We start from the raw sequence: 25,779 nt of genomic DNA, 5'->3' as shown, positions 1-25,779 counted from the left end.
GAGAAGACATGATCCTCTCCAATTAATTACCAAATTATAAATTCATATCTCATCCCCAAAATGTCCTCAAAAATTTACTTGGGAGAATATAAGACAATGTAAGGATGAGGGGGTAGTTATGACATTAATGATAGGTGGTTGAGGTGGAGAAGAGAAGGGGGCATAAAAGGGGAAGGATGATGTGAGGAGAGGGGACCCTTGGTCTTGGTTTTGGTTTAGTTTTGTTTTCGAAGATTTCGTTTTGGAGGAGGGATATGGAGAAAGAGGAGGGAGATCAAACTTGGATTTGGACAGTGTTTGTTAAATTTTGACACACTACATATGGTTGGACTTGGGCTCAAAGGGCTAGGGAACCTGTGGAGGTTCCCTGGGCTAGGGATTAATTCCTAGTTGGCTGGGAGGTAAATCCAATCGCGTAGTCAAGAGGACCATGGATCTCAAGAGCATCTCAACTAAGCTATTGGAACATATATTATCCGTCATTTATTTTAGTTTTGTAAATTGTTATAAGTTATACATGTTGTAGATTAAATTAATTTATGTTTATGCTTATGATTTTTTATAACCCTGAAATTTTCCTTGTTATGAAAATTAGAGAAATTTATTTGAATGAGTGTAGTAGTAGTTAGAGGACCTATAGTTGGGTCCTCACATGTGGTATCAGAGCTGAGGTTCAAAATCTAGACCTTGAAGCCTGTTACTTTATGGAAGGTCATAGCCAAAACCAAAGAGAGTAGTACCCTCTTGATATCCCCAACCTAACATCTTTCCTATCATGCCGTGGAAGTAGTAAACAATATTCATCCGAACAATTAGATCAGAATGTAAGTAATGTCACCTCTGGAAAATTGATTCATGTTTTCAAATCATCAGATATAGCTGAAGGTATGCAATGTGTTGCAAGAATATCAGGAGTTGCATCCTTCAATTTTTTTTGTTGCCAAAACAACAATCTGTTGATACTCCAGGTCATATCTCAGAAATTCATCCTCTTAGTTTTCCACGATGTCTACAAGATGCCTAAGATTTTTTCACATGCACTCCATTGGAAGCTAGGACCTATGCATTTACGATATCCTCACAACCAATATTTATATCTGCAACCAGGACCGAGAAATCACCACCAACCATTCATCTTTTGTTCATGCCATAGAACGCAGTAGCTTGTCCAACAATTTTACCAAAGTGTCATAGTCATAATTCTTTCCATATTTACAATGAAGGTATGGCACAGATAGAGCTGAAAATACAAATCCAGCTATGATGTAATAAGATGGAGACTTCCCCTTTATATGTGCAGGAACTAGGCGTTTATGAGTAGAAAGATCGATATCAAATTCATGATACTTAGAATCACATAGAATTTTGACGCTGGCATGCTCTCATGTGTACTTATTTGAAACAAAGTAGTTAAAACCTATGTTCTCACCACGTCTAAAAGGAATAGTTCCATCATTAGCAATATCAATTCCATCAAAACTGAGAAGAATATCTGACGATGTCAAGAATTTCGTTGCTGGAGCTATTGGTTCTACCTTTCCCACATTATTGCTTCTTTACAGAGTTCCTGAATTGTGGCCTCGGCAGCTTCCAAGGAACCTTTAGAATGGTCATCGTCTCTCATAAAAAGCTATTGGATGCATGCCCTTGTTAACATTTTCTATGCTCCTTTTGGAACCTTGAGTTGATCGCTCCTGCAATTGTTTTGGGGGTTAACCATTGCACTAGTACCCATTCCATTGAAAGATGAAGGGCTTGATTTAGATGAATTCTGGCCATTTCATGTCCTATTTGGTACACTGCCATCTCGAGAGCTAGTTGAATCTTGTCGTTTGGGTAAGCTATTTACTATACTACTTCTAGATGATTAAAACTTTGTTGAGTCTGAGCTATGCTGTGAGGTTGCAGGTGAAGAAGATCCATCCTTATTTTTTTGAATACCATAACCCAAGTGACTTCTAGATGAGGATCCAACACTCCCAGCGAGTATATGATTAGAACCTTCAGATCTCTTATCGGTATCATCTGAAACAGAATTTCTGATCATCCTGTTGAATGGCACCTTATTTACATCATTCGAACTTCTGGATCCTGCTCTTAGATTAAGGCACTGAATTTTGACACTCACAATAGTTCCATGATTGCACTTCTTTAGTGGCAGAGCAATGGAAACTGGAAACTTTGAACTCAAATAGTCACCCAAGTTTATTGTAGCTTCTCCAAGAACGCCTGAGTGAGCAGATCCCATTGCAACAACAAACTTGAACATTTTTTCCTCGAGATATTTTGATGCATCATCTTGCAAAAAGTGCACAGATTTTCACACAACTTTAGACCACTGGAAACTCCCACTTTGAACCAGAGCCTTGTTAGTTCTTGCAACTGATTTTCTAGTTTCCCCAGATATTATAGAAATGACAAGCTTACCCAGCCAACAGGTACTTGTTGGAGCTGTTGGTTCTACCCTTCCTACATGAATACCTTTCTGGTTAGACATCATTCCCATTGCAATACGCAAATCAGGATTCTCCATTTTCTGCCATTCTATTCTAAGTATGGGAAATCGTGTGTAGTCTCTCGAGCGTTCATAATCCATGATAAAGTGTGTAATAACTAGAGTTGGTATAACATATCGAATAATTTCTGCATCTACATGTTTAAGTGATTGAAATGCAATTCCCATACATTGGCCTTTTTCATTGAAAGCAGGTTCCCTAGAATTTCCAGCATTTATAGCAGCATCAATCTAGTCTCCAAGAATAATCAGATCAGGGTCCAGAATGTCACAAGAATATAGTCCAAATTTGTCTTCCAAGACTTCAATTGTTGTTTTTGGATCCAAGGACATAGTTTTTCCAGTGCTAGGATCATAAAGGGACCAAAGCTTTGTTCGAAATTCATGATTGACAACAACAACAAAAATAAAATTACCACATGGAAATGTCATCAAGCCATAGAATGCTACATTCATCACAAAGAAAACGAGAACATTTTTCATGAGTTCTCTTCGTAAGTCAATTGCAACGCAAGAAGGCATATGTTGATTTGGGGAAACTTATGCCTCTCGTTTATGATAAATGGACTTAGATTTTTTTGAGTAAATCTCTTTGGTTGCATGTATTGCATTAATGCTACTCTTTTTAGTTGTGTGTGATGCATTAATGCTAGTCTTGTTGGCTTCAGTTATAGATAGACATCATTAGTATAATTTTTCCATTCAATTAATTGCATGAGTATCAGGACTTGTACTCAATGCATCTTATAAAGTAAAAATCCGCACTTTAAATTCCAATGCAGAAAAACACTTTAGTTTTATACTTTACCTTGGCTAAAAAGTCTATTGAAAATGAAAATATTATGGACAATTCTGATCGGTGAGAACTTCATATAAACAATCCAATAATTATAACAACAACAATTTGGCCAGATTTGAAGTTTCTTGTGACTTCAAAGAATTAATATTTACATCAACTGCAGAGACTACTGGCTGGCTTCTCTAGTTTGCAAGATTGTTTTTAAATAAGGGTGAAAACTTGTCAGACAAGAGTGTACAACCTCCAACGTCTAGGAGAATTCCTAAACAAGATGGGAGTCAAAAAAAAAAAAAAACTAATCCACGTGATACAAATCTCCATACACATGCACCCACAGCCAGAGTTTGAAATGCTGACCAATGACATAAAGACATACTTGCACCATGGATTTTAAAATAATTTGCAGAATTTGGCAATAAATTATAGTGAACAAATGTACAGTTCTTTATTAAATTATTACAAGTATCCAGCTTAAATTTTAGGAATCACGCAGCAGCTCAACAAGTCATTCCAATTCTGTTTTCACTAGGAATGATACAAAAGGTAGCCGAATCATTCTCTCTTGCCAATAGCCACAAAATAATTTCACTGTGTAGACTAAATTTATGTAGCATGGTCACTCATTTGTCCTTTTTGAAGCTTATGCTAATCTTCCAATACCAAGTCAGACGGTCTTAAGGCACATTTATATATCAATCTATGAACCTTTCAAAACATGTTGTAGTTTCACCTCTGCAAGGATCAAGTACAAATTATATTAAAAAAAAATATAAGCCATGTGAAGTGAATACAATCCAAGTTTCTTCAACTTCATTTATTGTTCTCTACCATATGAAAGAGGAGAGAAAAAAAAAATTATCCAAGGGAAGGAACTAGATGATGTTCTGAAAAATGACCTTCTCAACCAAAACTAAACTATAATCTTAGTTAAGGTTGTATATATCTGTCACATTTTGGTATCTTGTACATCAACCAATCTTTAAACAAATATTTTCATTAGTGCATTAGAATCAGAGATTCACTTGATTTGTATTTTTTCATGTAGAACGAAAATTGCATGAGTAAATCAGGGCATGTGGAAATCATCTACTATTAAAATAACATCATAAATAAATGCCCATCTACACCATACTAATAAAACGTATGATCATTTAGGCAAGAAAACAAATATGAGAAAAAAAGGACCCGAAGAAACTATGAATCATGGCTCAGATGACCAATGTATTTTGGATGCCAGATCCATTGTATTACTTGAGAACAAAGCTGCCAACATAGTTACCATGGAAACTCCTGAGATTTTAAGCTTTGATAAAATAACTTGAAGAAATTGTAAGCAATGGATTCATTGGTCTAATGTATGCTAAATGTTGGATCCATTTTATCACTCCAAAACTGATTTTCCAACTTAGCTACATTGTGCTGCAAATTCTTGTGATTTGATAGTTTGAAATAAAATACTTCAAGAAAATATACGCCATTTCTCAATTGGCCATTTTATGTTGTTTGTTGAATCCATAAATCACCAACTTAGTTACACTGTTGCAAACGTCCTTGATTTAATGGTTTGAATAAGACTACTCTTACGTTGCTGGGGAGTTTCTAATGAATAGACGAGGAGGCTCCCATCTTGTGTCCCGATTAAGAAACAATCTTCTGATGTCACACTCAATGAAAAAATAAATTTTCCCATTGCATCATATCGCTTACAATTTCAAGTGAATGCATGGATCATAATATTATCTATCCTTTATCCCCTGAACAAACTAAGAATTCACCACAACTGCTGAGCTCCATGCAATTAATACGACCATTTGTTTCAGAAGTTGCAAGAAGTTTCCTATTGATTGAGTAAAGAAGCAGATTCAGATCATCATTAGAATATAATACAAGTCGACCATGTTGTGATACTACAATCTTGGATAGGCACTTCCATTTGGATGTGTTGGAATTTGACAACTAATTGTAAATATGTGTAAAATTGTATTTATTGCCAAGTTGGTTTTATAACGAAACAATTGTTATGTAATGGAGGAGCTTCGTATAAAATGATTAATGCCTGAACTATTGTAATAAGGAGAATCATTATTGGTTTAATAGAAAATCCAATCCCTTGCCCCACCCTGTGAAGGTTTTACCATGTAAAAATCTTGTGTTTTTTACCTATGTCTTACATTCAATTTCATTCAGTTTCATTTATATAATTCTTGGTTCTTGGTTAATTAGTTGTTTGGTCCAACAATTGGTATCGGAGCCATTGAGTTGAGTTGAGGAGATGTCCTGAATATTGGGAGCCTGAGCCCTCGAAGAGCATAAGAAAAGGTGAAAGCGTTGCAGCTGGGTTATTTCTGTGGGAAGAAGGTGAGACGTTGCATAAGAAAAGGCGAAAGCAACCCTCAAATATGCTATGGATGGATTATTTCTACGTGAAGAAGAGGAGACATTGCATAAGAAATGTTGAAAGCATTTGGTAGAAATGTGTTGAAAGAGGGGAGGGGTTGTTGCCGAATGTGAGGGAGAAAACCGCACAGAGGCCGACCAATCTGATTATCGAGCCCACCATTTTTTTTAGAGGCTTCCGCTGAAAAAATCAGAGGTCTGGTGCAGAAGAGAAAGAAACATCAAAGGTATTTTTAAAAAAAAAAATTGAATTCTGGTTTTTTTTTGGAGCAAATAGATTGGAAAACTGTGAGTTGAAGAAAACAAATCAACTTTTTTTTTTTTTAATTCTATTGAGCATACTGTCTGAAGTTAAAAAAAAATACATAAATTTCTATGTATTTGAGGCAGTCTCAGGATTTTTAAAATATTTTAAGAAAAGGGTTCATTGAAGAACAAAGGTTTTTTTTGTCAAGGAAACATAAATTAAAGGGAATTCTTCAAGAAAACTATTGTATATTTTTTTCTTTTAATTTTATTTATTTTTCAGTCAATTTGAAGATTTTTTTGTTAAGGAACATAATTCTGAAATTGATTTTGTGGATAGAAAAATTTGAAAACCCTTGTTGGAAGAAGAAAAATCAATTTTCTTGTTAAGAAACCCTAGTTGACAGACTAAAACCCTAGGAGGAAAGAAATGGCCAAGATGACGAATGCAAAGTTCGAGGTGGAGAAATTCACCAGCAAGAACAACTTTTCTCTATGGAAACTAATGTTAGGGATTTTTTGGTGCAACAAAGGTTGTACAAACCTCTGGATGGGGCAAACAAGAAACCTGCTAGTGTGACAGATTCGGACTGGGAGAACTTGGATGCTCGAGCTCTCAGTACCATCAGGTTATGCCTGGCAGATGAAGTTCTCTTCAACATTGTTGAAGAGAGTACAGTTGCAGGCTTATGGGAAAAACTGGAAAAGCTATATATGAAAATTTCATTAAATAATAGAATTTATTTGAAAATACAATTGTACAATATACACATGAAGGAGGGTACAAAAGTTGCTGAACATTTAAATGTTTTTAATACACTTATATGACAATTATCAAATATGGAAGTTAAAATTCAGGAAGAAGACAAAGCTATAACCTTGTTGTGTTCTTTGCCTAAGTCATGGGACCACTTCGTAACTTCAATCAGTTTGAGCACTACTGATTCTTTGAAATTTGAATCAGTTGTGGGAGATCTCTTATATGAAGAAGTACGGAGGAAATCTAGTGCTAAGACAATTGCACTAGAAGCCATGATAACCAAAGGAAGGTCAAAGGAGAGAGGAGAAAAAACAAGGGGGTCTGCCAAGTCAAAATCAAAGGGAAAGAAGTGGAAAGAAAAATGTGGGAACTGAAATAAAATTGGGCACCTCAAGAAAGACTGTTGGAAACGAAAAGAGTCTAATAACCCAAAGAAGGAAGCAAATCGGGTTGATTCAGGTATGATAGACGAAGTTTTATCTGTTGAATAACTATGTATGATAGATGAAACTTTACTTGTATGTAATTTTTCTCACGATTTTGAAAGTTGGTTGTTAGACTTTGGTGCTTCTCATCACATGTGTCCACACATAAATTGGCTTACTTCATATGAAGATGTGAATGGCAATTTCGTGTTTATGGGTAATAATGTATCATGTCATACTATTGGGATGAGAAATATTAGGATTAAAATGTATGATAACACAATTAGAACATTAACTAGTGTTAGACATGTACCTAATTTGAAGAAAAATTTGATTTCTTTGGGAGTGTTGGATTTATATGGTTATAAGTTTATATGTTAGAATGGAGTGCTAAAAGTCTCTAAAGGTGCCCTAGTTGTTATGAAAGCATAAAAGGTTGAAAATATTTACAGGCTCAAAGGAAGTACTCAGGTCAGTGAAGCAACAATTATGTCAGAGAAAGAAGAAGAAGGTACTCGCTTATGGCATCAACAATTGGGTCACATGAGTGAGAAAGGTATTCAGGTACTGATGAAATGTAAATCACTTCTTGTTTTGAAATCCTTGAATTTGGATTTCTGTAAACATTGTGTGTATTGAAAACAGTGTAAACAGAGATTTAAAACTAGAAGTCATAATAGTAAAGATATTTTAGACTATATTCATTATGGCATGTGGGGATCATATCATGTTGTATCATATGGAGGTTCTCTATATTTTTTAACATTTATTGATGATTTCTCCCATAAATTCTGGGTCTTTATGCTGAAAAAGAAAGCTAATGTATTCAATGTCTTTAAACAATTTAAAGAAATGGTAGAAAAAAGAACAGACAAATCAATTAAATGTTTAAGAACTGACAATGGTGGTGAATTTACTTCTCTAGAATTTTAGCAATACTGCAAGGATGAAGGATTTGTTAGACACAAAATTGTTGTTTATACTCAGCAAAATGGTGTTGTTGAACGTATGAATCGGATTCTTATGGAAAGAACCAGAAGCATGATCAACAATGCTAACCTAAAAAAGGAGTTGTGGGAAAAAGCAATGTCCACTACTTGTTATTTAGTTAATAGATCATCTTCAGTAGCAATTAATTATAAAATTCCTGAAGAAATCCTTATTCCTAAAAATCAGCATTCAAAATTAGATCCAAAATTGAAATGTTATGTCTTTGTTGGGTATGACTGTATAGTGAAAAGGTACAGGTTGTGGGATCCTACGTCACGGAAGATAGTCATTAGCAGAGATGTAACATTTGATGAATCTTCTCTTTTAAAATCAAATGTTGAAAGAATTTAACCGGAACAATTATTGCCAAATCAACAAATTTAGTTGGAGGCTAGACCTTTCTTTGTAAATCGAAAGGAAGGAGAGACTTCTGGAGGAAAAGGTGTTGAAGATACAAAGGAAGCTGTTGAAGTTTGTGAACCAGTTCAGCAACCAGTCACTCTAAGAAGGTCTAAAAGGGAAAGAAAAAATCCCAAAAGGTGTGAAGATTCTGCTTCATCTTTTGCTTTGATTACTGAAGATGGGGAACCTTCTTGTTATCAGGAAGCAGTAGATGATACGAATAAGGAAAAATGGAAAACAACTATGGAAGAAGAAATCGATTCCTTAGCCAAGAACAATACCTATGATCTTGTAGAACTTCCTGAAGGGAGAAGTCTTGTTGGATGCAAATGGGTCTTCAAATTGAAACGGAAAGTTGATGGAAGTATCAAAAGGTATAAGGCGAGACTAGTAGAAAAATGGTATTCCCAGGTTGAAGGTATCAACTTTCATGATATTTTTTCACTGGTTGTGAAACTTGTTTCTATTCGTACTGTGTTGGCACTAACTACATTACTTAACCTTGAGTTAGAATAATTATATGTCAAAACAAATTTTCTACATGATGATTTGGATGAAGAGATATATATGGAACATCCAGAAGGTTTTGTACAAGGTGGCAGTAGAAGATTAGTTTACAAGCTCAGGAAATCATTGTATGGCTTGATGCAGTCTCCTAGGCAATGGTACAAGAAGTTTGACTCCTTCATGGTGAGCCAGAACTCTATCAGAAGTGAGTATGATCATTGTGTATACTTTAAGAGTTTTAGTGGCATATTCATTATCTTAGTTTTGTATGTTGACAATTTGCTTATTGCAAGAAAAAGCATGTAAGAGATCAACAGGTTAAAGGCTCAGCTTTCTAGGACATTTGATATGAAGGATCTTGGAGTAGTAAAACATATCTTGGGCATGGAGATACACAGAGACAGAAAAATGGTAAGCTTTGGTTGTCACAAAAGAAGTATGTGGAAAGAGTACTTGAAAAGTTCTGTATGAACGGTGTGAAATATGTTAATGTTCCATTAACTTCCCATTTTAAGCTTTCTTCCATTTTGAGTTCTAGAACTGATGAAGAAAAGTAATATATGTCTCATGTACCATATGCAAATGTTGTAGGCAACTTAATTTCTGTGATGGTATCTACAAGACCTGACATTTCACATGCAGTTTGAGTTTTTAGGAGGTTCATGGAAAATCCAGGTGAAGAACATTGGCAAGTAGTGAATTGGGTGCTTCAATATCTAAGAGGAACAAGTGACCATTGAACCATCTTTAGTGGTAGTGAAGTATCAGTCTGCGAATATGTAGATGCTGATTATGTAGGTGATTTGGACAAAAAGAGATCTACTACAGGTTATGTATTTAATCTTGTAGGTGGAGAAATTAGTTGGATGTCAAAGCCTCAAGAAATAATTGTGTTGTCCACTACCGAAGCAGAATATATAGCTGCTTCAAATGCCAACAAAGAAGAAATTTGGTTAAAGGGTCTACTTGATGAGATTGGAAGGACGCAGGAGAGAGTGGATGTACTATGTGACAATCAAAGTGTTATTCACTTGGCTACAAATCCATCTTATCATAGCAAGACCAAGCACATTGATGTAAGGTATCATTTTCTGAGACATGTGATCGATGGCAAAATGGTAGCTCTTAAGAAGGTCCATACATGGGAAAATTGTGCAGACATATTTACAAAGACAGTTATAGTAGAGAAGTTCCGATGGTGTTTAAATTCTCTTGGCTTGCAGAAGAGATGATGAATGTGCATGGGAAAGGGGTTAGGAAAATTGTTGTGAAGGTGGAGTTTGTTCAAATTTGACAACTAATTGTAGATATGTGTAAAATTGTATTTACTGCCAAGTTGGTTTTATAACAAAACAATCGTTATGTAATGGAGGAGCCTCCTATAAAATGATGAATGCCCGAACTATTGTAATAAGGAGAATCATTAGTGGTTTAATAGAAAAGCCAATCCCTTGCCCTGTGGATGTTTCCTTGACACCCTTTCAAGGATTTACCACGTAAAATCTTGTGTTTTTTTTACCTGTGCCTTACATTCAGTTTCATTTATATAATTCTTGGTTCCTGGTTAATTAATTGTTTGGTCCAACAGGATGATAAATATACCTTACATACCTACCACGCCATAAAGTATGAATAATACAACTGGAATCTTTAGATCCACTAACAACAAGGTCAAGCTCCATGCAGATAACTACACAAGTGACAACATCATCATTTCCACAAAGAACGTGGCAAGGGTTGTCTCATAAAATATGATCTTTTCGAATCCGATTTTGGATATTTTATGCATCTCGAACTTTCTTATTGACAATTCTAGTAGACGAAGTAACTTCCCATACCATAATTGTCGTATCATGACTGTCAGTAACTATAATACTCCTATCCATTACCACTGAAATTAAGAAAGAAACATTTAATATCCCAGCTGATATTCAGGGAGATCACTCTCTTGAACTGAAACTACAAAATCAGTAAAATATATTGTAGGAAGAAAACATTTGGACTCAGATAAACTGGAAGAAGAAAATGTAGGTTGATGGACAACATAAGTAGGTATGTAGAATAATCAATTCAAACTAGCACCCACTTAACAATAGATACCAAGGAAAATAAGTACAAAATATCTGTCCTCCTTGAGAATAAAAAGCCTAGGATTTGCCCATTTTAGCTAATGATCATTGTCGATATTGCATTGTGGACTCTAGGAAAAAATGCAGAGCCCAAGAACTACAAATGTTAGAATTTAATAGTTGAAGAAGACTTGAGAACCACATAGCCAGATCATTAGGTTAAAAAAGACGATCAGGTCCCAAACATAGAATAATGGCAGAGAATTTGGAGATAGAAAAAGCAGTGTTGTACTCTAGAATTTAAAAATTAAAAGCAGGCAAAAATGTCAAAAATAATTGCTAGAAAATATAGTTTTCAAATACCTAAAACACAACTGACCAGGTATTTGTGTTGCCTTATGCTTTGAACCACTCATCCATCATTCAAAGATATAATTTTGAAACTGTTATCACAATTTCCACAACTCAGTATAAAGCTCGATGACCGGACTTGTAGGGTAGGAAAACACTATGTCCCAAGCTCAAGGTTCTCAACCAAGGGACCACCAATTTTACGAGGAGTACTGAGATCTAAACCAATACCAAAAATGGTTCCTTTTAAGAGTAATGTGTACTAATAAGATTATATTTGATAAGATATTTGACTTTCATCACAACTATTCAATATAACAATATAAAACAGGATGTCATACAAATTGTCTAGCATTGCTATTTGCCAATTCCACATTCACCTCCTTTTAGGTACCAAGGAAATGAATAACTCATATTATTTTCTCGTGAAACATGCTCTGAATTAAGATCCAATTTCGAAACCAAAATTAAGTTCTATAAGCATTGGATTTTATATAAAACATGTGAAGACGAAAAGGTGAAGTTACCTCCAGTATGTAATTGTGAGGTTAGCCACATTTTGAATGAGATGATAAGCCATGGTTTACAAGTGCAACAACTGACTCCATCACACCAACAAATACTATTACTTTCGGTTCTTGAAAGCCTACAAAAACTAATGAAGTCTATGTAACTAAGCCTCGTACATAGTATAATGGATGGGAAATGGGCATGGGTAGCCCTCGCTTAGGATGCTTTTTCCAAAAAAGTTGGATAGATGTCTGCCCGAAATTTTCAATTTGACCTTCAACAAAATCCGGTTGTAATGGATCTTCTATTGCTTCTATACCAACTGCACCTTCATAAGTTAAATGGTAGAACACATTGGCAGCCTACTATCCCAGAAACAATTTAGAGCTTCATAATCAAGTGTTGACAAACAAAAATGTTGTTTTAAATTTCAATGCAAAATGTCGCATGAATAGATCATACAAAAGAATGACACCTCTACAGCTGGCTTGCCACGTTGCTTGCAGCCAAATATTAAATCGATCCAATGATGAAGATTGGAATTAACATACTCACTCTCAAGTGCTTCCCTGTTTGTAAATATGAATTCCTCAGGTGAATTCCGCAGTTGATTAACCTGACTTTCAGTACATTGTAAATGCCATTGTTTTACATTCAATAGTAAAATGCATCCATCTGCAAATATATTCAAATATATATAATATGAATGACAAATATTATTACATTCTAGAATAATCAACAGACAGAAGCCCAGTTTTTCAACACTAAAATGAAGGACAATTTAACTCATGCACTTGAATCATTTTAGTAATATGGTTCCAGTAGACAAAAAAATTGAAGCCTTTAAAACAAAGAATAGGATAAAATAACTACACTTCATCAGTTTGTGCAAATCGCACCTTCCCGTTTGTAACATTAATGGAAGGAAAAATTATTAATTGAATTAGGATTACAAGCTAAGTAACAGGACACAGCCCTCAAGGGGGGCATGTCCATATCTCACATGTCAGGCAAGTGACATGTTGGGACACATGTCCTAAAATAGGACAAGTTCCAAACATGTGTTAGACACATGCCCTAGATGAGTTGCTGTCTTCCTAGAGAAACAACCTTAACATATTCTATTTTGGCCATGTATTTGGTATCTCTAGGTTGCTAACTACTTTGTCAAAGAGATTGCACCCATTTTGGCTTGAGTATCTATAGGTGAAATTATCTAGCTACATGTTTTACCCATAAAGATCATTTTGATAACGACTCTTGCTTTACATACACATTTTGGACAAGTTGCAGTGAGTGTTGGAGACGTAATTAAACCTTAGCACTACATATCGTCTATAAATAGATGGAAAGGCTGAAAGAGTAAATCGGATTATAGAGTATATGCCTATAATGTATGTCATGGATAATTAGACTCGGTAGGAAAGGTACTTATCATTGGTATAGTTTTCCTATAATAAAAATTACCATAATTCAATTAGGATGCCTCCTTGTCAAGCTCTATATGGGAGGCCATGCAAGACACCAGTGAGTCAACGAAAGGATGGAAGATAGAGTAATAGAAACGATAGGATTGTTTCAAAAAAATGGAGGAATAGGTAAGATAGATTCAACAAAGTTTAAAGGAAGCACAAGATAGGAAAAAGAGTTATGTTGATGAACATAGTACCGATCGAAGTTTTAAAGTGGGGGACTGAGTTTTTTTTTTATTTTTAGTTATTCCTAACACTATTCAGTTTGCGAAAGATATGATGTTACCACCTTGATTTATAGGACCTTTTAGAATCAAAAAGAAAATTAGACTAGTGTCGTATTATCTTGAACTACCACCCCACTTGCATAAAACTCATGATGTTTTAGTGTATCTGTCCTATAACATTATGTCTCTAATGAATCCCACAGACTCGACTAGAGGGAATTATAGGTCTTAGACATGGTAACCATAATGATCAAACCCATATGCATACTATACCATAGGGTTTGATGGCTTAGGCATCACTTGGTGGACCAAGTTAAGATACAATGGGACAAGTCTAAGCAAAGATCTGCTACCCGAGAGGACACAAATATTACATGTCGCAATTATCCCTCACTTTTGACCATTTATGATGTCCATCTTGACTTAGATAGCTACCTATGCTAAGGGTCTATTTGCAGTTCCAAGTTATTTATTTATGAACACTATGTAATATTGATGCATTTAGTTGGATAAGTGAAACTATTGACATAAATCATTAGATGGATTAGGTATTAATGATTGAAATGTTCGATGTATGACCTAATGTATGACTTACTTGGTTATGATTTATCTAGTGCATGACTTATCAGAGTAATTGTTGCTTCAAGTATGGCTTAAGTGGATATGATTTATCTAATGAATGCCTTAGTGAAATTATGATTTATCTAATGTAAGATTTATTTCCAGTATGAACTACAAAATTGATACATGGATGCTAGACTTAATAAGATGATGTTTAAGATCACGTATCTATATCTATTTTTTTGTTATATATATGCATGGATGAGAACTAACCCGCAAATTAGAAAGAACTATATCATAACCAAGATCTACTCTTCCATCAGGAAGGTCGAGACATCCAATGAGGAAAGGTATGATGTGCATTGTTCTATTACATTTGGAATCTCCTTGATATGCACTCTTATGACATGGGTAAAATGTAAATGACAGGTGGCAAGACTACCTAACTAGATAATAAGATTGTTATAAGATCAACAATGCAAAGGAGGAGGAGTTGTGATACATTGAAATGTTTTTATAATGTTGCAGAGATTGATAAATTGAAGGATTTGTTGTGATGTGAAATTATTGGTTGAGATGAATTGTTATGATGCAAAGGCAAGACTCCAAGGAAAATGCAAAGATGTCACAAAGATTGTTGTGATGCATTAATGATAAATATTGTTATTTGATGTTGACATTAGGTTGATGCATTTAATCATTACATGTGGCTGCAATTAATATTCGATGAATTATTTATTTTTGTGTTTTAATATTCAAGATATGAAGAGTTTGGAAACGAATGAGTGGAAGGCAAGAGTCAAGTCTATTCACTTCATATTCCTGTGTGGGATACAAACAACCAACAAAATATCTTTATAAAAGATGTGATTTGGAAGGCATTGAGAGGTTAGAGAATGTGTGAGAGCTGATTGAGCTATTATGCATTAGTTACCTGACACATATGAAGCTTATGTGAAGCATATTTGAAGGAAAGAAGATGCAGAATGAAGTTGGAGATTGTAGAATTATGACAAGGTAAACCAACACATAGTTATTTCTTGTTTGTATCAGGGGATTGTAGTCTGCTTTCAAGTAGTGGCTTGATCAACATAAGGTTTGAGCCTATTGAGGTAGGATCATCCTGTGTGTTGTAACATACATAAAATCATTTTCACCTTTTGTTTGGAGAAAAGTTGAGAAAAAGTATGGGAAATATTTTGTATAAATTTAAGTTGTTTAATCTGCAAAGTTTGAGAGTTTTATTATCTTTCAGGTGTTGAATCTATGTATACTGACATGGAATGTTTGGAAAGACATACATTGGGAGATTCGCAGACATCAAAGATCCATTAGAAGAGGAAAATGAGCAAAAAGAAACAGAAAATATTGTGGAAAAAGACAATGATGAAACTCCAGAGGACGATGAGTTTGGATCACGTGACATTGTTGATTAAATTTAAGTTATGCTTGTAAATCAAGCTTTGCAATGTTTTGACTTTGACTTTTTCGGAGAAGAATAAACACTCAATTAGGGTTTTTATATGTTCAATATTTGTAATATGTGATCATTGATTTTTAATTTAATCATTATTTTTTGAAAAAAAAAAGTGATTATTATTATTTTTTTGACATGAAATTCATAAAAAAACCATTATTTAACCATTTTTAGTTAAAATTTTCGTATAAAAATTGTGATTTTCACATGTCAATTCTAGCAAAAAATTATCAAAACATGTAGTTTTTTAGTTATATTTATGTTAAAAATGGGTATTTTTATGTCCATTGTTAAAAAATATTGTTTTCTAGAAACAATTATTTCATGTGGATTGAAAAATTAATTAAGGATGTATAAATATGTAGAACATCGAAAATTCTAAATATCGACCTTCTAATTTAAAAATGCAAAACAATAAAAACCTCACTAAAAAAAATAAAATTAAAATAAAAAACAAGAAAATATGAAGAAAACGACCACTTCAAAAATTATCAAATTTACAACATAATTATTTACATTTTATACATTAGAAAATTTAAAGCCAAAAAACAGGTTTTTTAAAAAAAGGGTGTGATGTAGAATACTCACTTTTTTAAATCAGCATGAAAATCACTACCATTCTAAAATGTAATGTACATTAAAATATATATATATATATATATATATATATATATATATATATATATATATAAAATAAAATAAAATAAAAATAAAAAATTAAAGTGCCAAAAACTATGCTCTAAAAAAAACATGTTTGTTCTGCATCACCCCTTTTCAAAATCAGGTTACTTTTTTGCTATCTCTACGAAACGGGTAACAGTATCAGTTCCCGTTTCAATGTTTACATTGTTATAAGATCAACAATGCAAAGGAGGAGAAGGAGGAGAAGGAGTTGTGATACATTGAAATGTTTTTATAATGTTGCAGAGATTGATATATTGAAGGATTTGTTGTGATGCGAAATTGTTGGTTGAGATGAATTGTTATGATGCAAAGGCAAGACTCCAAGGAAAATGCAAAGATGTCACAAAGATTGTTATGATGCATTAATGATAAATATTGCTATTTGATGTTGACATTAGGTTGATGCATTTAATCATTACATGTGGCTGCAATTAATATTCGATGAATTATTTATTTTTGTGTTTTAATATTCAAGATATGAAGAGTTTGGAAACGAATGAGTGAAAGGCAAAGAGTCAAGTCTATTCACTTCATATTCCTGTGTGGGATACAAACAACCAACAAAATATCTTTATAAAAGATGTGATTTGGAAGGCATTGAGAGGTTATAGAATGTGTGAGAGCTGATTGAGCTATTATGCATTAGTTACCTGACACATATGAACCTTATGTGAAGCATATTTGAAGGAAAGAAGATGCAGAAATGAAGTTGGAGATTGTAGAATTATGACAACGTAAACCAACACATAGTTATTTCTTATTTGTATCAGGGGATTGTAGTCTGCTTTCAAGTAGTGGCTTGATAAACATAAAGTTTGATTTTGTTGAGGTAGGAGCCTCTTGTGTGTTGTGGCCTACATAAAACATATGGGAGTTGGAGCTTCTTTGCAATTGTAGCTTGCAGAAAATTGAGATATCAACCTCGTGTAGGTTGGAGCCTACAGAAAATCAGATGTAATAAGAAGTCGAGGCTTGCCTTTGGATCACACCAATAATAAAATCGTGGTTTTCTCCTGTTATGGGACACCACATAAATCTGGTGTTAATGTGTGTTTTTATTATGTATTCATGCGATGTTTTGGTTTGATTATTAGTTGTTGTTCACATATTCAATTTGTTGGTCATTATTTGATAATATGCTCATGTAATGTTTTAGTTAATGAGTTTAATGAAAATAATTTAATGTCAATGAATATACTAAACTGATTCACCCCCCTCTCATTTTAGTCAAGTTTTCATCAATTGGTATCAAAGACAGTTCTTTCGGTGTAAGCCTAACAACTTGAAGGTAGTTCTAGTTGAGTCATGGACTGTCAAATTTTACTTGTGCTCTGTACATCAAACATTAATGAATGGAGAGATAAGGTAAAATATGAACTAATAGTTTGTGGACCTGGTGTGTGGAAACTAGTATGTGATGGCTAATGTAAAGACTCTCCCTCTGTGTAATAACAACAATGGAATGCTAAGGAAAATGTGTTATGATTAATAATCTTCATAATAAGGATATTGATACAGTGATAAAATTAAATTCTGCAAAAGAAATCTAGGATAAATTGCATCTCGTGCATGAAGGAGACGCTACTAGTTGCATTGTCAAGAAGGATAAGATAAAGAGGAAAAATAAAATTTCCTCTCAAAAGGAAAGTATTCATTTAAAAGAGGTGTCTTCTAGTGTGAATGGACCTTATTGCCATGAAAAAAAAAACAATGGAAGAACAAGCCAAGTTTGACATAGCCTTAACTGAAATAGAAAGACTGAAGAATGAAAACAAAGATTTGAAGGAACTGGTGCAAATATGTGATGAAAGAGAGCATGAATACAATAATGGAATCATTAGCCTAAGGACACAGCTTGAAGAAGCAAGAAGAATAAAAGAGATGAGGAATAGTAAGCTAAAGGAGAAAGAGGTACAATGTGCAAGGTTAGAGGTCAAGATTAGTTGAGTTAAACGTGATCTAGATGAAAAGAACATGTTGTGTAAGTAGTTAGAAGAGGAGGTTGTCTCTATGAAAAACTCAGAAAAATGCAGTAGATCAAAGGAAACCATAAAATATAATGAATCAACTCTAAAAATACCTATAGAAGAAGAGTCCAACAACAACATATTTTGTAAAGAAACAAATAAAAACAAGCAACAACATCAAGAACCAAAAAATATGGTGAAGAAATGGTCATATATGATCTGAAATGGGGGTTTAACATCTTGTTATACTTACAAGAACCTCCCACTCCAAAACTTAACAAATATATGATCTAGCTTATGTTGACATTTTGCAGAATTAAATACTTGAGATAGGTGTATGTGTTTGTTTTAATTGTTTAAGTGCTTTAAGTTCTTTTGCCTATGCTGATATTAAACAAATATAACAGTCATATACTACAACATATAAACAACCACACATAACAGCAAATTTAATCTAGGAGTTCACCCAAATCTCAGGGGCTACTCTCCGCGAGCTCTTGTCAACTTGACTTGGGTCTTTGGGATTATGGCAATAATTCTTTTACAAGTCTCACACTTAACTCCAAAGGCTATTGAACTAAACCAATGGACTTAGAATACCATCTATATCCTTTTCATGGCTGAAAACAGATCGAAGCTCCCTTGGACTTGATTCCTTCAATCAGTGCTCTAAGCTACCATGAGCTTCTTGATGGCACTACTCCTTTCGAATTCTGTAGATCAAATGAAGAAACCGATAGCACAGATGAGTTTAGAACATCGAGACAATGCAAATTGACTATAAACACGACCCTGTTCTAACAAAGTGACCTCTGGACCTCCCAGAATTCAACTCTCTGTCTGCAACTGCTAAATCTGCCTCCAAATTAGGCAGTTCCACCAAAGTTAGCCAGGTGCCAACTTTAGTTAGCAGACTTCTGCAATATACCAGTAATAAAAAGAATGTGCTTTGCCTTCCTCACAAGTATGTTCTTGTGGCGCGCTGGTTAAAGGCTTTATGTAGAGGATAAACCCTGTGTTCGAATTCCTGTCCCTACCTTCTCGGCTCACTTTGATTAACTAACATTTTTAAATAACCTTGCATATCCTTGGAATCACATCTCATATCCATTTAAATATGCCATAGTCACTCATCCATATCCATTTAAAATATAAACCATATGTTGGGTCCCTATAATACTAGTGATTACCCCATTACTATCGTAGTTATACCCCTTATTAATATTTTTGTGCCCCTATTGTCCCCATATTGTTATTATTGTGCCCCATAGAATCACTCTATTGTTATTTTTGTGGCTTTATATTATTATTGTTAGGTCGGCTGGGTTATATTGTGACTCCTTAGACTCCTATATATAGAAAGGAGGTTTTGTCATTTAAATCATCCAAGAATTGTTCATTTATGTAATGTAAAGGAGGTTGCCCCCTCGAAGAGGCTGAATTCTAAGGCATTGATCTATCTTTTCTATCTTTTCTTGAGCTGGTTTTATAACGTTTGGTTTCAGAGCTTTGGATTCTAGGGTTTCGCTGCTCCAAACAGGTCATCGTGGCATTTTTGCTATAACTTTTTTTCTGTGACATTTCAGAAGTTGAAAAAAAACCCATTTGAGAATACATCGCGCTAAATCTTGGGTCCAAATTTCAGAGCTTTTTGCGCTATATTTGCGGAGATATGGTCTGAGGAAGTTTGTCTTTTTGCAGACTCCTGAACTACATTCCAAACAGGTGACCTGGGGAAAATCATCATAACTTTTTCTCTGAGCATTGGATTGAAATTTCGTAAGAAGGTGCAGAAAAAGGACGGACTGTAGTTTCTTCTATATATTTTTCAGAGCTAAAGGTCGAAATAGTAACTCGTGGCACATCGTACAAGTTCGCTCTACTGAGCTAGTCTATAATCAGGTCACTGTGGGAGATTTTGCATAACTCTTCCTTCAAGAATCCACTTTGGATTAGACTGGTGGAATTGGAAAGAGGACACAGAGGGCTACCACACTTCGTAATTTTAGAATTGGATGTTTTGAAAGTACAAAGATACATCAGAGGCAATATCGAGCTCCTACAAAGTGAAAAAAAAGGTGTGTAGATTCTTTTAAATTTTTGCTTAAGATTGTTTTGAAAATTTATTTTGAAGGAATTCAAAGGGCTAGTAGAGCATTATTATTGGTAACTGATGCCCCGAGGAAAGAAAATGTAAACACCTAGTAAGGAACCTGAAAGCTCTAGCATGACCCATGAAGAAGATGAAGAAATGCTACATGGTATATCAAAATCACGAGAACAAGTGCAACAAATGTCACGCTCACAAAAGTTAACAGAAGCTAAGATAAATGGCGTGGAAGCTAAGATGAATGGCAAGGAAGCTAAGATGGACAATTTTGAAGATAGATTTGAAAACAAATTTGAAGACAGGCATGGCAGATTTGAAGACAGGCATGGCAGATTTGAAGACAGATTTGACAAATTTTCTACAAGAAATACTTACTAATGGTGAAAAGGTAGTAAAGGAAACTCATGATGCGAACAAAAGAAATGTTAATCATGATATCATAGAATCTAATGTGGGATCGAAGACCTACCATATTCCAAAAATCGATATGAGGAATTTTGATGGCAAGGATCCCGCAACATGGATATTACAGATGGAGCAATTTTTCGATCTCAATAATGTGCAAAACACACAAAAGGTACGTATTGCAACTTTATATTTGGAACCAAATCAGTTTTTATGGTATCAATGGCTTTTCTCTCGTAAACAATTTATCACTTGGGCAATTTTTACGGAAGAATTGATAACACATTATGAGGATAAAAAAGCAACACTTTGTTTAGTCAATTGATAAGTCTCAAACAAAAGGGTTCAATAATGGAGCACATTGAGGAGTTCCAAAAATTGAACATAAGGGTAAAAGATATTCTAGAGGAGCATAGAATTGATGTGTTCATCGGGTCTTTAAAGGATAATATCCAACATGATGTTCGCCTTTGGAAACCTGATTCATTAGAGAAGGCATTCAGGTTAGCAAGAAAAATGGAAAGCAAAATTATGGTAACTAGGAAGCATACCACTCACAACTATAAAGATGGAAGTGTTGTTGCCCCTAGTCTTCCACAACCTATAAGGTTGACACCACAACAATTGGAAGAAAAAAGAGCAAAAGGGATTTGTTATAGATGTGATAGCAAATACACTAAAATTCATAAGTGTGCTGAGAAGAAATTATTCTACATAGATTGTGAAGAGGAAGAAGAAAAGGAGCAAGAAAGGTCAAAAGAAGAGGATATACTCCAAGAAAAAGCCTAGATAAAGAAGAAATGAATCTGACCATATCTTGTAATGCATTGGCTGGAATTACCACTCCTCAAACCATCAAGATAAGGACAAATCAAGAAGAAAAAGGTAATAGTGTTGATTGATTCAGGAAGCACCCACAATTTTATTCATTGTAAGGTAGCAAAAGAATTGAATTGCTTCCTATATCCAGCACCAGAGTGTCAAGTGATGATTGCAAATGGAGGAACAATAAATTTCTCTGGAAAGTGCCATAATATCAAGCTATCCATGGGAGAATATGTATTGACTAGCCCAATGCTTTCCATTCCAATGGGAGGTGTTGATGTTGTACTAGGAGTCCAATGGCTACAATCCCTGGGTACAATAGCTTTTAATTTTCAAGAACTTTTCATCAAATTTTCTGCGGAAGGAAAGGAAGTTGAATTAAGGGGTATTGCAGGGAAACCAGGAAAGATAATCAGCTCTAATGGTATGACAAAGCTTCTAAAAAAGGAACAAAGAGGTGTAATTGCACAATTATGTTCGCTAGATGTTTCCACACAGGAATCATCTATTTCTCCAGATCTCCAAAAAGTCCTGGACAATCATTCCAAGGTATTTGAGACTCCCAAAGGTCTCCCACCTATGCGTGATCATGATCATGCTATTCATCTGATTCCAGGAAGTGTTCCTCCAAACATCAGGCCGTACAGATATCCCTATGCCCAAAAGAGTGAAATTGAACGTATGGTTGCAGAAATGCTAGAGGCTGGTATAATTCAACCGAGTCAAAGTTCTTTCTCTGCTCCAGTAGTATTGGTGCACAAGAAGGATGGATCATGGTGCATGTGTCCGGATTATAGGGAGCTCAACAAGCTCACTATTAAAGATAAGTTTCCCATTCCTGTCATTGATGAATTACTGGATGAATTGCATGGATCAATTTACTTCACCAAGTTGGATCTTCGTTCAGGATATCATCAAATCAGAATGAAGATTGAAGACATTCTGAAAACAACATTTAGAACTCATGAGGGTCATTATGAATTTTTGGTCATGCCTTTTGGCCTTACCAATGCACCTTCAACATTTCAAGGTTTGATGAATTCAATTTTCAAACCATTCCTTAGAAAATTTGTGTTAGTATTTTTTGATGATATACTAATCTACAGCAAGTCTTGGAAGGATCATGTTGAACATGTTGACAAGGTGCTACAACTATTGGAGGAGAAACAATTATATGCAAAAAGATCCAAATGTTTCTTTGGAGTCCAAGAGGTGGAATATCTGGGTCATATTGTATCTCATGAAGGAGTTAAGGTAGACCCTAGCAAAATTAAAGCCATTAAGGAATGGAAAATCCCCACATCCATAAAGCATCTGCGAGGATTTCTCGGGTTGACAGGGTATTATCGCAAGTTTGTTAAGAATTATGGGAGAATAGCAGCACCTCTAACAACATTATTGAAGAAAGATTCATTTTCATGGACTCCGGAAGCAACAAAGGCCTTTGAACATCTTAAAGAGGAAATGTGCCAAGCACCGGTCTTAGCTACACGAACTTCACAAAAACCTTTATTGTGGAATGTGATGCTTCAGGAAATGGAATTGGTGCTGTTCTAATGCAAGATGAAAGACCCATTGCTTTTGAAAGTCGTCCAATCAAGGGAAATTTTTTACACAAAGCTATTTATGAGAAGGAAATGTTGGCAATACTCCATGCACTTAAGAAATGGCGACCCTACCTAATGGGAAGACACTTCAAGGTAAAAACGGATCATGATAGCCTTAAATACTTTTTAGAACAAAGATTATCCTCTGAAGAGCAACAAAAGTGGGTCACAAAGATGTTGGGTTATGACTTTGAAATCATCTACAAAAAAGGGAAGCAAAATGTGGTGGCAGATGCACTCTCAAGAAAGGATGAGGATGTGGAAGCATTGTTGTGTGCCATTTCTATTATCCAACCAGATTGGATAAACGAAGCAAGGGAGGAATGGAAGAATGACGAAGAAGTGTGGGCACTTATTCGAAAGTTACAACAAGATTCCAGTACGTCTGATACATTTAGCTGGAAAAATGATTCGTTATGGTACAAAGATCGCTTATACCTCTGTAAGAATTCCCAGCTAAAACAAAATATTCTTATGGAATTGCACACTTCTCCCTTAGGAGGGCACTCAGGATTTTTAAAAACTTACCACAGGGTTAAGAAGGAATTTTTTTGGGATGGCCTTAAATCAGATATTCAAAAGTTTGTGGCGGAATGTTTGGTTTGCCAACAAAATAAAGTTGAAACAATTAAGACACCAGGTCTATTAAACCTTTATCCATTCCAAGCCAACGTTGGGAGGAGGTTTCAATGGATTTTATCACAGGTTTACCCAAGTCTGAGGGAAAGAGTGTCATCATGGTGGTAGTTGACAGACTTACCAAGTATGCACACTTTTGTGCATTATCACATCCATTTAAAGCCAGTACAGTTTCTACTGCATTTATGGAAACAATTCAAAAGCTACATGGAAACCCAAAGATTATTGTAAGTGACAGAGATCCCATTTTCACTGGAAATTTTTGGACAGAATTATTTTCTTGTCTTGGTACTCAGTTAGCTCATAGCTCATCTTATCATCCTCAATCTGATGGAAAAACTGAGATAGTAAACAAATGTTTGGAAGGATATCTTCGTTGCTTTGTATCTGATAAACAGACACAATGGGTCAAATGGTTGCCTCTGGCTGAATGGTGGTATAACACTTCCTTCCATACAACAAAAAAAATGACCCCATTTATGGCACTTTATGGGTATCAACCACCATCCATCACATCATATTTAAGAGAAAATTCTAAGGTTCAGGCAGTGGAACATCACATTGAACATCAACAACAAGTCCTCCAACTCTTAAAGGATAACCTCGTGTTGGCATAGAATAGAATGAAACAACAGGCAGATCAACATCGCAGCGAAAGAAGTTTTGATGTAGGTGATTGGGTATTCCTACAACTACAACCATATAAGAAAATGTCCCTCAAGCAAGCTAAGAAGGATAATAAATTATCACCAAAGTATTATGGTCCGTACAAGATTTGCAAAAGATTGGTACTATGGCATACAAATTGGAGCTTCCTGCAGCTTCTCGATTGCACCCAGTTTCCATGTTTCATGTTTAAAGAAGGTTATAGGTGACTAGCTCCCAGTTCAAACAATATTTCCAGAACTTGGCGAGGAAGGAAAAATTATATTGGAACCAGAAGCAATCACAGAAGCAAGAACTTGACAGCTACGAAATCAATCAATTTCAGAGTATCTGATCAAGTGGAAGAACTTATCCGCTGAAGATTCCACATGGGAGGATGAGAATTTTATACAGAAGTTTCCAGAACTACTCAAGCGTTGAGGACAACACTTTTTTTGGAGAGGGGCATGTTGGGTCCCTATAATACTAGTGATTACCCCATTACTATTGTAGTTATACCCCTTATTAATATTGTTGTGCCCCTATTGTCCCCATATTGTTATTACTGTGCCCCATAGAATCCCTCTATTGTTATTTTTGTGACTTTATATTATTATTGTTAGGTCGACTGGGTTATATTGTGACTCCCTAGACTCCTATATATAGAAAGGAGGTTTTGTCATTTGAATCATCCAAGAATTGTTCTTTTATGTAATGTAAAGGAGGTAGCGCCCTCGAAGAGGCTGAATTCTAAGGTGTTGATCTATCTTTTCTATCTTTTCCTGAGCTGGTTTCATAACACCATATTATATATCTCGAATTTAGAATCATGAGTTAAAAATAGCGGATATATATATCTTGGAGTTTCATAGCGGATAGCTATATTTGGAGTGCATGGAGGCTGGATGAGTACATTGAAACCAATGGCTTTATCTTCGCCCTTGTGGCTGTCTGCATGACAGTCCAGATGTACTAATTGGCAGTTTGACTTCGTGTGGATTGGCATAATCTCCATAAGCATTATCCTTTGTATCAACTCCCACGTATGACCTTCGACTAATGGCGATTTGGTCGATTCGTTGATATCCATAGCACCATCTTGGAGGGCGCTCTTGTTTGGAGGTTTATGTCGAGTGGAGCCGCCAGATTTGGCGGTCTCCTCCCCTTCTTTAAACAGTATCCAAAACAT

The 25,779-nt window shown here is 35.0% G+C and overlaps 1 pseudogene; it reads right to left on the bottom strand.

Moving 5' to 3' along the window:
• Window positions 1-853: 853 nt before the first annotated feature.
• LOC149264791 (protease Do-like 9 pseudogene) lies at window positions 854-25,779 on the bottom strand (annotated as a pseudogene).

This window comes from Pinus tabuliformis, chromosome 6, assembly GCF_031772625.1.
Source record: "Pinus tabuliformis cultivar Carrire ecotype Pingquan chromosome 6, CPIR1, whole genome shotgun sequence".
Lineage (NCBI taxonomy): Eukaryota > Viridiplantae > Streptophyta > Pinopsida > Pinales > Pinaceae > Pinus > Pinus tabuliformis.
The sequence above is the reverse complement of the archived record's forward strand: the minus strand, read 5'-3'. Positions and strand labels throughout refer to the sequence as shown.